Raw genomic sequence first — 13120 nt, 5'->3', positions numbered from 1 at the left:
GGAATTTTTCATTTAATATTTTCAGACCACAATTGACTGCAGGTAACTGAAACTATGGAATGCAAAACCATGGATAAGGGGGGCTAATGTGTGTCAATGCACATTATAACAAGAGACAGGCAAGTATAAGGAATGAAGAGGGCTGTGAGAATAACAGCATGGAGTATGGACCTGAGATAGGCGGAGCAGGGGGCACAGGGGTCTATAGAGAAACTCAGCCTGATGGGTGTGCAGGAGTCTGTGGCAGAGTGTCGGGGAAAGAGGGTATCAGACAGAGGGCTTAGAAACACACAAATGTGTGTAGAAAACACCTACTACATCCAGGGCAAGGTGGAAGCAGCCATGTGTTTTATGACCTTGCCTGAGAAATCACACACCACTGCCATTTGGTAGAAGCATGTCACTAAGTCCAGCCCACATTCAAGGGGAGGGAAATTAGGCTCCACCTTGTAAAGGCTGGTGTGTCAAAGAAATTTATGAACATAGTTTTAAACCACTACATGCATCCTTCTTTAAAACTCTTTATGTCACTTTTCTACTCAGGAATCTGTAATAAGCATCACGTAAGTCCACTCTTTTATTTGCTCTGGGTCCTGAGACCCTATGCAATCTGGTCACTTCCGATTGTATTTCCATTCTCCTGCAATCTGCCTCCACTCTGGTTGACTGCTTACTGGCCTCTGAATGCCTGCTGACCACCTGAGCATTCAGAGACTTCAGTGCCCACCCAAGGGAAGCTCTCCACCCATCTGTTTATTAAGCTTGTGGCTGAAAGGCAATAGTGTTGTAGCAGTTAATATCATGGTCTTTGGCATCAGACAAGTGTGAGGACCAGTCTCTACCTGTTACTTCCTTACTCACTTGGGAAAGTTCCTCCACCTCCCTAAACTTCAGTTTCTTTATTTGCAAAATAGGGGCAAGAATATAATGCCCTAGAACTTCCAACAGAGTTTATATTTCAGTGAGGGGATGAGAGGGAAAAAGAAAAAACAAATGAAATAAACATGATAAATATACAGCATGGCAGTTAGTGAGAAGAGCTATGGAGAAAGATAAAGAAGAAGCTGGACAGGACCGCAGTGGAAGTGAGAGGAAGGGTGGCTATTTTATAAAAGGTCATCAGGGGGAGGCTTCTCCAATAAGACAATGTTAGAGCAGAGGCCTGAAGGAAACAAGAGATCCCTGAGGAAAATAGCCTTAAAGCAAGAGTGTGCTGGGTCTGTTTAAGAAACAGCAAGGAGGCCAGAGTGGTTGACAGAGTGAGCAAGGAGGAAGGAGAAGGAAATAAAATCAGAAGGGAGGAGAGAATTGTACTCAGCCTTGTGGGCCCTTAGACTTTCAATCCAAGCAAAATGAGAGCCATGGGAGTGTTCGAGCAGATAAATGATATAGTCAGACTTCAGGCTGAAGGCTGCTGTGCTAAGAGTTGACTCTGAGAGGAGCAAGGACAGAAGCAGCACAGAGACCGGGTAGAGGGCAACGCAACAATTCAGGTGGGAGACGGTGGGGACTGGGACCAGGGTGGTGGTGGATGGGATGGAAAGAACTGGTGGGAATCTGGGTATCTGGAAGGTAGAGACAACAGGGTTTATTGCTGATTGAGCAGGAGTTGTGAAAGTGGGAAGGATGACTCGGCTTTTTGATTTGAGCCACCTGGGAAAATGGAGTTGCTATTTATGGAAAGGAAAGATGGCAGAAAGAATAGGTTTAGGGATAGAAATCAGGAAAAAGACATGCAAAGTTTGAGATGCCTTTTGGATATCCAAGCGGGGATCTGAAAGTCAGAGGAGAGGCGGAGGCTGGAGAAGCCTTGGCTGACCTTCTGTGTAAAATAGTGCCTTCCCACCCCATCAACTACTAAGTCCTCTCCCCTGGACCTGTTTTCCTTTAGAGCACGCATGATCTCCTGGCATGCTCCAGGTAGCTGTTTGTCGACTGTCTGCTCCACTAGAATGGAAGCTCCCTGAGAGCAGGACTTTGTCTTCTCCATTCACTGCTCAACCTTAACCCCAGTGCCTAGAGCAGTGCTTGGTCTTGGTAGGGGCTCAATAAACATTTATTGGACAACTCTGCCTGGGCATAACAGCACATGCTTCACACAGGGCCCTGCCCTCTCAGCTTCGATAGCCCTGTGGTAGAATCAGCTGATTAAAGAGGTTACAGTGAAGCTGGATGGGCCAAAGGATAAGAGATTATGTTCCACACTGTCCCCCACGTCATTGCTCTGCTAGGCTGTGAGAACATGGACTGGGGGAACATGGTGTACAGTGAGTTCAAGCAGGCTGGCTGCTTTTTGGAGAAAGGAATTTTCATCACTCAGGCACATTTTCTCCTCTACCCCTTTTATTATTTTCTTTCCAGTGAAACAGGAAACACAATTTTTATTCCTCTGCTAACAACTCTCCAGCCCCTCTATTAAGGCTTTATGGGTATGTTTACCAAAATAGCTTTTGATATTCTCAAAATAAATGAAATGTCACCAAGGCAAGGGCCAAGTCCTAATGATCCAAACTAATACCTTCAGGGGCCTCTATTTTTCATTGTGAAAGTTCAAACATGCACAGAAGTAGATAACATCCAGTGAACCTCGTCCATGCATCACCAGATTCAAGGATTCAAGATTTTGCCACATTCGTTTCAAGTATCCTTTTTCTTTTTCTCCTTTTTGTCTTTGCCAGAATATGTATATTTTTATTTTTAATTGTGGTAAAAAAACAAACACGTGCATAAAATTTTCCATCTTAAACATTTTTAAACGTACAGTTCCGTAGAGTTAACTATATTCACATTGTTGTGCAACAGATCTCCAGAACTATTTCATCTTGCAAAACTGAAACTCTGTCCCCATTAAATAATAACTCCCCATTTCCCCCTCCCCCGCCCCCTGACAACCACCATCCTACTTTCTGTTTCCATGAATTTGACTACTTTAGATACCTCATATAAGTTGAATCAAACAGTATTTGTCTTTTTGTGAGTGGTTAATTTCACTTAGCACACTGTCTCCAAGGTTTATCCATATTGTAGCATGTGACAGGATTTCCTTCCTTTTTAAGGCAGAATAATATAATATTCCAGTGTGTGTGTGTGTGTGTGTGTGTGTGTGTGTATGTCACATTTTGCTTATCCATTCATCCCTCAGTGGGCACTTGGGTTGCTTTTATCTCTTGGCTGTTGTGTGTAATGCTGGTATGAATATGGATGTACAAACATCTCTTCAAGATCCTGCTTTCAATTCTTTAGGGTATATACCAAGAAGTGAGATTGCTGGATTGTATGGTACTTCCATTTTTAACTTTTTGAGTAATCACCATACTTTTTTCCGTACTGGCTGCACTACTTTACATTCTCACCAACAATGCTGTCAACGAAAATAATCCATAACCAATCTATAAATGAAAATTTGGGAGAGTTTATTCTGAGCTGAAATCTGAGGACCATGGCCCAGGGCCTTTCTTCCCGAAGGAAGAAAGGGCACCGAAGAAGTGGAGTGCACAGAGTGGTTATATACTCCCAAACAGGATGTTTCACATAGGATTGAAATGTCCCTTTTACAATAGTCACGAGACTGCTCTTTCGGCACAGCGATTGACGGAAACAGCAGGTAGGTCTGCTGTCTCAGTGAACACAGCAGGGTGGCAGGTCTGTTGTCTCAAGCTGGGTGGTCACAGGAAAGCACAGCAATCAGTTCCTAGCCTAAGGAAAGATGCTTAATCCTTAAGGAAATGCCAATGTGGGGGGAAGTTGCACCTTTATCTCAAGGGCCTTTGTTCTTGCCATAGGAAATGTTTTAAAGCAGATATACAATGCCTGCTCAATGGCCATGTCAGGCCCTTTTGGAAAAAACAAAGTCAGGCCGAATTAGGTTTACACCAAATGGCTTCCTCATATGCTCCAATATATCCTATTTCTTGCCATTTCTGTTTTGTCAATGCACAAGGGTCCCAGTTTCTCCACATCCTTGCCAACACTTATTTTCTCTTGTCATTTTTTTTAATAGTAGCCATCCTGATGAGTGTGAGGTGACACCTCAGTGTGGTTTTGATTTGCAGGGCTCGAATGATTAGTGATGTCAAGCACCTCTTCATATGCTTGTTGACCATTTGTATATCATGTTTGGAGAAATGTCTATCCCTTACTCATTTTTTAATCCAGTTACCTGTTTCATATTTGCTATTGAGTTGTAGTTCTTTATATATTCTGGATAATAACCCTTTTATCAGATATGTGATTTGCAAATATTTTCTCCAAAGTTTGCCTTTTTACTCTGTTGATTGTGTCCTTTTGATGCATAAAACTTTTTAAGATTGATGTAGTCCCATTTGTCTATTTTCGCTTTCGTTGCCTTTGCCTTTGGTGTCATAGCCAAGAAGTCACTGCCAAATTCAATGTCATAAAGCTTTCTCCTATGTTTTCTTCTAGGAGTTTTGTAATTTCAGCTCTTATATTTAGGTCTTTAATCCATTTTGAGTTCATTTTTGTATATGATATAAGTTAAGAGTTCAACTTCCTTTGCATGTGGCTATCTAGTTTCCCAATACCATTTGTTGAAGAGACCATCCTTTTCCCAGTGAGTGGTCTTCACATCCTTGTTGAGATTACTTGACCATATATGTGAGAGTTTATTTCTGTATTCTCTATTCTATTCCATTGTTCTATATATCTGTCTTTATGCCAGTACCACAATTTTCATTACTGCTACATTTTTTATTGTAATGTGTTTTGAAATCAGAAAATGTGAGACCTACAACTTTGTTCTTTTTCAAAACTGTTTTGGCTATTTCAGTATTTCTAGATATTCCACATGAATTTTAGGATGAATTTTCCTATTTCTACAAATAACGCCATTGGGATTTTGATAGGGATTGCATTGAATCTGTAGATTCTTTGGGTAGTATTGACATTTTAATGAGATCAAGTTTTCCAATCCATGACCATGGGATATCTTTCCATTTATTTGTGTCTTCTTTCATTTCTTTCAGCAGTATTTTCTAGTTTGCAGTGTACAACTCTTTCACCTTCTGGTTAAGTTCATTCCTAAGCATTTTATTATTTTTCATGCTATTGTAAATGGAAATGTTTTCTGAATTTCCTTTTTGGATTTTTCATTGTTTGTGCATAGAAACGCAACGGATTTTTGCATGTTGGTTTTGTGTCCTGCAACTTTGCTGAATTTGCTTACTAGTTCTAGCAAGTTTTTTGGTGGAATCTTTAGAGTTTTCTATATGTAAGATCATGCCATATGCAAATAGAGATAATTTCACTTCTTCATTTCCATTCTGGATGCCTTTTACATCTTTTTCTTGCTGTCTTAGTTCATTCAGGTTGCTATAACAGAATATCATAGAGTGGGAGGCTTATAAACAACAGAAATTTATTTCTCATGGTTCTGGAGATTGAAAGTCCAAGACCATTATTTGCCCAAGATATTAAGAGAAATAAACACTTCAAGTCAGCAAACATTCCTTGAAACCTATAGAAACTCTGAAATCAGACTCACTACTGTTTGTTACTACTTTCAGCCATAGGACCTTAGGGAATGACCTAATCTTCCTAAGCCGCAGAAACCTCATTTGTAAAATGTGGATCATAAAAGTCTCTGCTTCATGCAGCTGTTATGACAATAAAACCTTAACCCTGGTCTTTGAAGCTAATGGCTTATAGTTGCCCACAGAAGAGACAATGGCAATGCTACAACCAGCATTATGGACAGTGGCTCCCAGGGCCCCCAGAAGCCATAGAGCCAGCTTAGAGCATAGAGCAACTTAGGGTCTTCACAAGATTGTTGGTCTGGCTGTGCCTCTTTTATTTCTCAAGACAATGACACTCATGTAGATCACCCACCTTACTCTCCCCACCTAGAAAAATCTCTCTCTATTTGGGGCTTTGGTTTATTTATCTGTCTTAGCCTAGCTACCTACCTTTCAGAAATCAGTACACATATCACCCCTTTTGGAAAGTTTGTCCTATGCCCAGTGTGTGTATACCCCAGGGCTGAGTAGACCTTTTCTAGCTTCATCGGCCCTGTGTCCATGTGAGTGTCTGAAGTCATCTTTTTATTGGTACACAGCCTCCCCTCTCCACTAAACTAGACATCCTTGAGGGTAAAGCTGACTTTCAGCTCTGCGCAGCACAGCACTGGCTCACAGACAGCACTCAGCGATGCTTACTGGGTGAACAGATGTCTCAAGCTGGCCTCTGCTTTTTACTCAAGGCCGTGCTCTGGCTTAGGTATGCTCACTTACCGCCCCACCACCATGCCCACCATATCCTTCCAACCAGATCTGTTTACCTGGATCCAGATGTTTGATTCCTTCCTGCCTTCCTATTTACCAAACCACTCATGTGTCCAGCCTGCCCCCTGGTGTTACCGACCCAGCTCCTCACCTTGAACCTGTGACCTTCTCTACACTGAAGCATTCTTACAGAGCTCCAAGTATTGTCAAGGTCAGACTGTATTCAGATACTCAGATACCAGCATCTCTGATTATATGGCCTCCTCCACTCACCAGGCACACACCCAGAGGTGCCACCTCCCTAGTTAACAGCAGCACAAATCCATGCAGTGACAGCTGTGGCTTCTAATTTGCTATCCAAATATATGTATGGTCATGACATTCCAAATAAAGCATGCATCTCGCTGAACAGGCACTGGTTCCAAATCAAATAAACATCTAATAAAAAGGCACACAGATTCCTCCATGACTCCAACTTGCACCATCTCCTAAGGGAGTAACTATCTAATGTTAAGTAGTTTCTTGTGAATGTAAATTTCTTCATTACTGACATCTGTTTTCCATTCATTTGTGTTAGTTTCTCTGATTAAAGCATCATTTCAGAGCCAATTTCTCAGTATTGGTTGAAAAGAAAGTTCAGAATCTGGTGAAATTTGATGCAAATGAAAGCAAACAGATCATTTATTTTAGGCATCCTTTTTAAAAGTCATCAAGACCTGGGGAGACTAACCCAGGAAACACATGCTAAAGGTACAGAATGAGACACGGAGGAGAACTTCCCAGAGGAGCTGGCTCCTGGGAGTTACCTTGGAGCCCAGCAGCTGGAGAAGAGAAAGAACATTCTAGTCAGAGGACACATAACGGGACAGTGTAGGAAATGTCAAAAAGTTCAACACTGGAGTTCACTACCTCACACAGTACCGGGAGGACTAAAGAAAGCACTAAAACAGGAATAAATAGTACTTTGTATTCTACAAATTTTTTATTTTCTTGATATTATGATGTTTGACATCTTAAGAAAAAACCTTTCTGGCCGGGGAGAGACTCTCCCTACTGGGCTAGCCGGTTCTTAGACACAGCAAAGGGCCCAGCCTGCAGCACGCCTTTGATAAGCAAACGAACCAGTCCAGGGCCCTGCCTGTTTTAGAATATTTTCATCACCCGAAAAAGTTCCTGTATGCCTATCTGCAGTTAATCTCCACTTTCACTCCCAGCCCTAGACAAATACTGACTTGTTTTATATCCCTATACATATGCCTTTTCTAGACATTTCATGTAAATAGAGTCATACAGTACGTAGTGTTTTGTGTCTGGCTTCTTTCACTTAGCATAATGTTTTTTGAAATTCATAAATGTTGTAGCATGTATCCACATTCTGTTCCTTTTTTATTGCTGAATTATACTCCATTGTATGGATATACCATAGTTTATATATTCACTCACCTGTTGATCCACATTTGCATTATTTCCAGTTTGGTGCTTTTATGAATAATGCTGCTGTGAACATTGGCAAAATGTCTTTGTGTAGATATATGCTTTCATGTCTCTTGAGAAATAGTAGAATCTCTGGATCATACGATAAATTTATATTTAACTTTATAAGAAACTGCCAATCTGTCTTACAAAGTGGCTGTATCATTTTACTTTCCCACCAACAGTTTATGAGAGTTCCAGTTTCTCCATATCCTTGCCAACATTTGGTATTGTCTTTAATTACAGCCTTTATACTGTGTGTATAGTGGTATTTCACTGTGCTTTTAATTTGTATTTCCCTTGTGATTAATAATATTGAGTATTTTTTCATATGCTTAGACATTTGTAAGTCTTCTTGGTAAAATTTCTATTTAAATTTTTACTCATTGACTGGATTCTTTGCCTTACTATGGAGTTGTAAGAGTTCTCTATATATTCTGGACATAAGTACTCTATCAGATATATAATTTGCAAATATTTTCTCCAAGTAAATGTCTTGTCTTTTCATTTTCTTAATGATGTCTTTTGATGTACAAAAGTTTTTAATTTTGAAGAAGTCGAATTTATCACTTTTTTTCTATTATGGGTTGTGCTTTTAGGATTGTATCTAAAAATTCTTTGCCCAACCCAAGGTCATGAAAATGTTCTCCTATATTTTCTTCTAGAAGTTTTATGCTTTTAGCTCTTACATTTAGTTAAGTCTATGATCTATTTTGAGACAATTCAAATTTTACTCAGCTGAAATTGAGCTTCTGATCTCCTTCTCCCAACCCCTACTTGTTTCTCCTACATCTTCCCGTCTCACTAAATGGACATCTCATTTTTTTCTACTGCTTGGGTCAAAAAACTTGGAGTCATCCCTAATTCCTGTCTTTCCATTGGCCCACATCCAACCTATCAATAAGTCCTGTTTGCTCTACCTTCAGAATAGATCTAAAATGTGACCATTTCTCACTGCTTCCACTACTACCATTCTCATCCAAGCCACCTTCAGTGCTCATGTAGAGTATTGCAACAGCCTCCAACCTGATGTCCTTGCTTCCATTCTCACCCTCATTCTCAACCCAGCAGCCAGAGTGGTCTTATAAAAATAAAGTCATGTCACCCTCCGTTCAAATCCTCCAGTGGCTCTCGCTTGACCCAGAGTTAAATCCACATTCTATAGGATGACTTACACAGTTTGTCTCCCCCTTATCTCTATGACCTGATATCCTAGTATTACCTCTCCCACCCCTTCTGTTCCCTCTTTCTGCTCTGGTCTCACATCAGCCATGGCCCTATCTCAGAGTATTTGCCCCAGATATTACTTGTAACTAAAATGCTCATCCTGCAGCTATCCGTGTGGCTTGATCCCTCATTTGCTTCACCTGCTCCAGTGTCACCTGGAAGCCCTTCCTTGGCCACTCTACTTAAAACTACAATACACCCCTCCCTCCTGGCCCTCCTTACCTGCCTCCTGCTTTATTTGTCTCCATACCACCTATCACCATCTGACACACTCAATACCCTATTCATTTGTGGTCCGTCCTCCTTGCCAGAAAACAGCTCAGTGAAGCTGGGGATGTTTGTTTTGTTCACTGTTATATCCCTACTGCCTTGTTCACATAATAGGTGCTCAGTAAATATTTGTAGGTTGAGTGCTTGAAAAGTGGAGAAGAGAGTCTCTAATCCAGCATTTCCAAAACCAGGTTCCATAGAATAATAGTATCCTGTCAGAGACTAACTCCCACAAAAAATATTCCAACTTCAGAAGCTTTACATATTGTTTCCCCTCTTGGGAGTTCACGAATTTTGTTCTGAGACCACTCACAGTTAGCCTGGCATCTCTCACACAGTTCCTGGCCCTCCCAAAAGCTGTTTACATTTTTTTCCACTCTGCCCATGCAATGTAAAAGGTTCAACCCTAGGCAAATTTTCATGTCAAAATATATCTATGATGTTCCCTGCCACCTTTCAGAGTCTCAGTCCTGTATGAAGTCCCTTTGCCCTATTCCCCAACCTTGGTGATGCTGAAGCACAAGGAGAAAAGGCAGGGCTGACCAGGTCCAGTCCTGCCCAGGCCGATGATCTCTATCTCAGTCAGCTCTAGTTGCTATAATACAATACCACAGACTGATGGCTTAAACCACATTTATTTCTCACAGTTCTGGAGGCTGGAAGTCCAAGATCAGGGTGCAAAATAACTCAGTTCCTGGTGAGAGCCCTCCTCCTGGCTAGTGGATGGCCATCTTCTCACTGTGTCCTCACATGGTGGACAGAGAGAGAGACAGCTCTGGTCTCTCTTCCTCTTCTTATAAGGACACTAATCCCATCATGGGGGCCCCACCTTCATGACCTCATCTAAACATAGTTACCTCCCAAAGGCCCCACCTCCAAATGCCATCACATTGGGGGTTAGGGCTTCAATACAGGAATTATGGGCGGACAAAAACGTTCAGCCCATAACAACCCCCAAGCCTGGGGGTGTGTTGAAGCACAAAGCAGGAAGGGGCAGCAGGCAGAGCCAGAATCCCGAGGTCCAAGCACCACTGAGTCAGAAGGAGACATATGTGCCAGAATAAGGCTCTTGAGTTTTCAGTTAATATAAAATAAAAATGTTAATGAGACTATGAAAGAAACAACCAGAAAGGAAGAAAGTGACTGAAGAAGTGCCTCCAGACCCCTCAGCAAATGTGAACCATCAGCAAGGCTGGGGCTCAAAACCCAGGGCACAGCCCGCTGTCCTCTGCCTGTTTTGACTTTCATTTTCTTTAGTAAAATTTTCACAACTGATACTGGTCTATTTTATAAAAATTAGAAAATCAGGAGAAGGAACTAGAAGAAAATAATCACCCTCCTTCTTACACCCTAGTGACAACCACTGTAACCTTTGGGCCCTTTCTCCATCCTGGTTTTTCCTGCCTGACACCCAAGGAAGTCATGGGTTCCCAAAGGGCTGACTGCAGCTGAAAGGATATCCCTGTTCTTACATCCACATGAAGTCAGTTAGAAGTTGGTGACAGTCCACCTGATTGTCCAATTCCTTCCATTGTTCCTCTCAAGCCTTTAGGACATTGCCTCTGCTCTGCTCCATTTTTTTTCTCCTGAAGTCAAGCTGGTTTCTGTCCTATGCTCTCCCTACCCAGCCCCCAACTCCATATTTATATTCTATCCCTGGAATTTTACAACAGGGGGATCGCTGATTATGATGGGGAGAGGAGAGGCAGGAGTGAAAAGCAGCTCAGGGCAGTGTTCTCTCAACTCTTGTCCACAGTCCCTGCGAGAATTATGCCTATATGCAAGTTACCATAAAGATTTTTCAATCATACTTTTAAATATTTACAAAAGATTTCATTTAGGGCATATTGTAAATATTAATGTTTTAAAATAAAACTCTTAAAGTTATTCAAAAAAGTCTAATGGCCCAGTGATTTGATGACCACCGTCATCTATTTAAAAAATAATCAACAAGCTTTCCCTGAACAGCTGGAAATTTTACGCCCTTCTCTTTTCTTCTTAAACTCCTTCATTCCACTTCCCCCACAGAATTTTAAATAATATATTCCTATGCTTGAAAATCTTTCGTTGCTCACCATAGTAACAGATTGAATTTTTGTTTGAGCTATTATTATAATTATCAGTAGAGCATAACTGACGAAAACATAAAGGCGCAGTAAAATTTGGTAAATATTTATTAATCACAAAAAGCAAAGTAAATAAATAAATAAAAACTTTCAGAAGCATATTCTTTAATAGAGTAGGAAGACGGAAGAGGGATCTTGTAATTAATCTTGTTAATTAATCTTATAATTAAACAAGAATCGTGATCATGCTCACCTTTTCTACAATCCATGTGAATTCAGATAATACCAATTCAAATCCAAACCAAAAGACCCCATTTCTAATTTTGTGTCAAGAACTTGAAAAGCCCTTGTGAACCCAGGGATACATAAAGAGCCCTGGTCTAGGCCATGAGAGTCACAGAACACTGGCCTAGCAAGCAGTATGGGAATTTCTGAAAAAATAAGGGGAAGAGGGGCGGAATTCCAGACAGCAGAGGAAGAGCTTAGAAACCCATTTCTCCATAAAAACAACGAGATCACATCAATTTGGGGACAGAAGAAAAGAGGATTAGAAAATTATTTCAAAATGCAATGCATATTTCATTAGAAGGTGCTTGTGTTTTCTGAGGGGTCAGGTGTAATGGAAGTGGTTAAAAGAGAAGGGGAAGGTGTCTGCCATTTTATTATGCCTGTAAGGAGAGAGAATGCAGTCCAGTGAGTATGGGTGATAGGAAAAAGGAGACAGAGCACAGAGATGATGTGGAAGCCATTTGCAAATATGAGGCTGATGAAGCCTAGGGATTAATGGGTTTGCTGGGAAGCCAGGCAACAGGATCCCTGCTGCCTCCAATGGAAAGCATCATTTTCTCAAGGAAATCCATATTTCACACTAACTGACATTATGTGTATATGTCAATGGAATGTCTTGAAATTCTCTCATTATCCATAAGTTCTTGCATGCCCCCAAATCAAATCTTTAGTAATTTTAAAAATTATTTTCATCCCACTCTTTGCAGTTGATGCCAGAGAAACTTTGTTCATGCCTAGTTTTCTTAGCTATGTCAAAGAGCCTCTTCATGTAAATGTGAAATCACACCCTTTCTCATGCTTGCAAATCAGTTCTTATCCACAGGGTGGGAAAAATAGAGACAGTCTGGGATCACATAGCTGATTAGTAATGTAGTGGAGTAACTGACAATAAATTGGGGAAACATTGTCTTCTGAGCGTGGTCTTTAGTATTTCTCACTGTTTAAAGAAACTGTTTGCCATGTTCCACCAAGAAAAACATGAAAGTGCCTAATCCCTATTTGTTATTACGTCAAAGGGAGTGACTCAGTACACATGGCTTCCCGTGTATAATATTATCTTTAACAAATAGCTGTCGTCGTCATTGATTTCACCCAAATGAGGATTACATTTATTTTGTTTGAAATACCTCTTTAAGTGTAATATCCCTCACACCCTCGTGGTTCCGTTACACATTTTCCTTCACAGATTTAGTGCTACAAAGTGCCAGGTACAGAAGTCACCAACACAGTCCTTGCCCTCAAACTGGTTACCTTCCAGCTGCAAAAATGACACCTCACCAACTAGTGGTACAGGTCAGAATGTGGGAATCTTTATACTCTCTAAATGTCTCTCATTAGCATGGACTTGTTAAAAAATCAGGCAAGAACTACTTTTTACCATTTCAAAATTTTTCAACATTTTTAAGATTAATACTAAAGAAGCCACTTCAGCTTCTTTATTCAGAAGAGACTATGTTTAAATAAAATATCGTGTCTCTCTTTTACGGAATAATTTATAAAATTATTCAAGTGAACTATGGATAGGTAGTATCTGTTTTAAGTAAACTTGAGAAAAAGAAG

General features: G+C 40.7%; 1 protein-coding gene across 32 annotated transcripts in view; it reads left to right on the top strand.

The window, feature by feature from the left end:
• Positions 1–13120, top strand: part of CC2D2A (coiled-coil and C2 domain containing 2A) — a 116039-nt gene that overhangs the window by 12450 nt on the left and 90469 nt on the right. The window lies entirely within an intron of this gene.

Source organism: Equus przewalskii, chromosome 3 (genome assembly GCF_037783145.1).
Source record: "Equus przewalskii isolate Varuska chromosome 3, EquPr2, whole genome shotgun sequence".
NCBI lineage: Eukaryota > Metazoa > Chordata > Mammalia > Perissodactyla > Equidae > Equus > Equus przewalskii.
The sequence above is the reverse complement of the archived record's forward strand: the minus strand, read 5'-3'. Positions and strand labels throughout refer to the sequence as shown.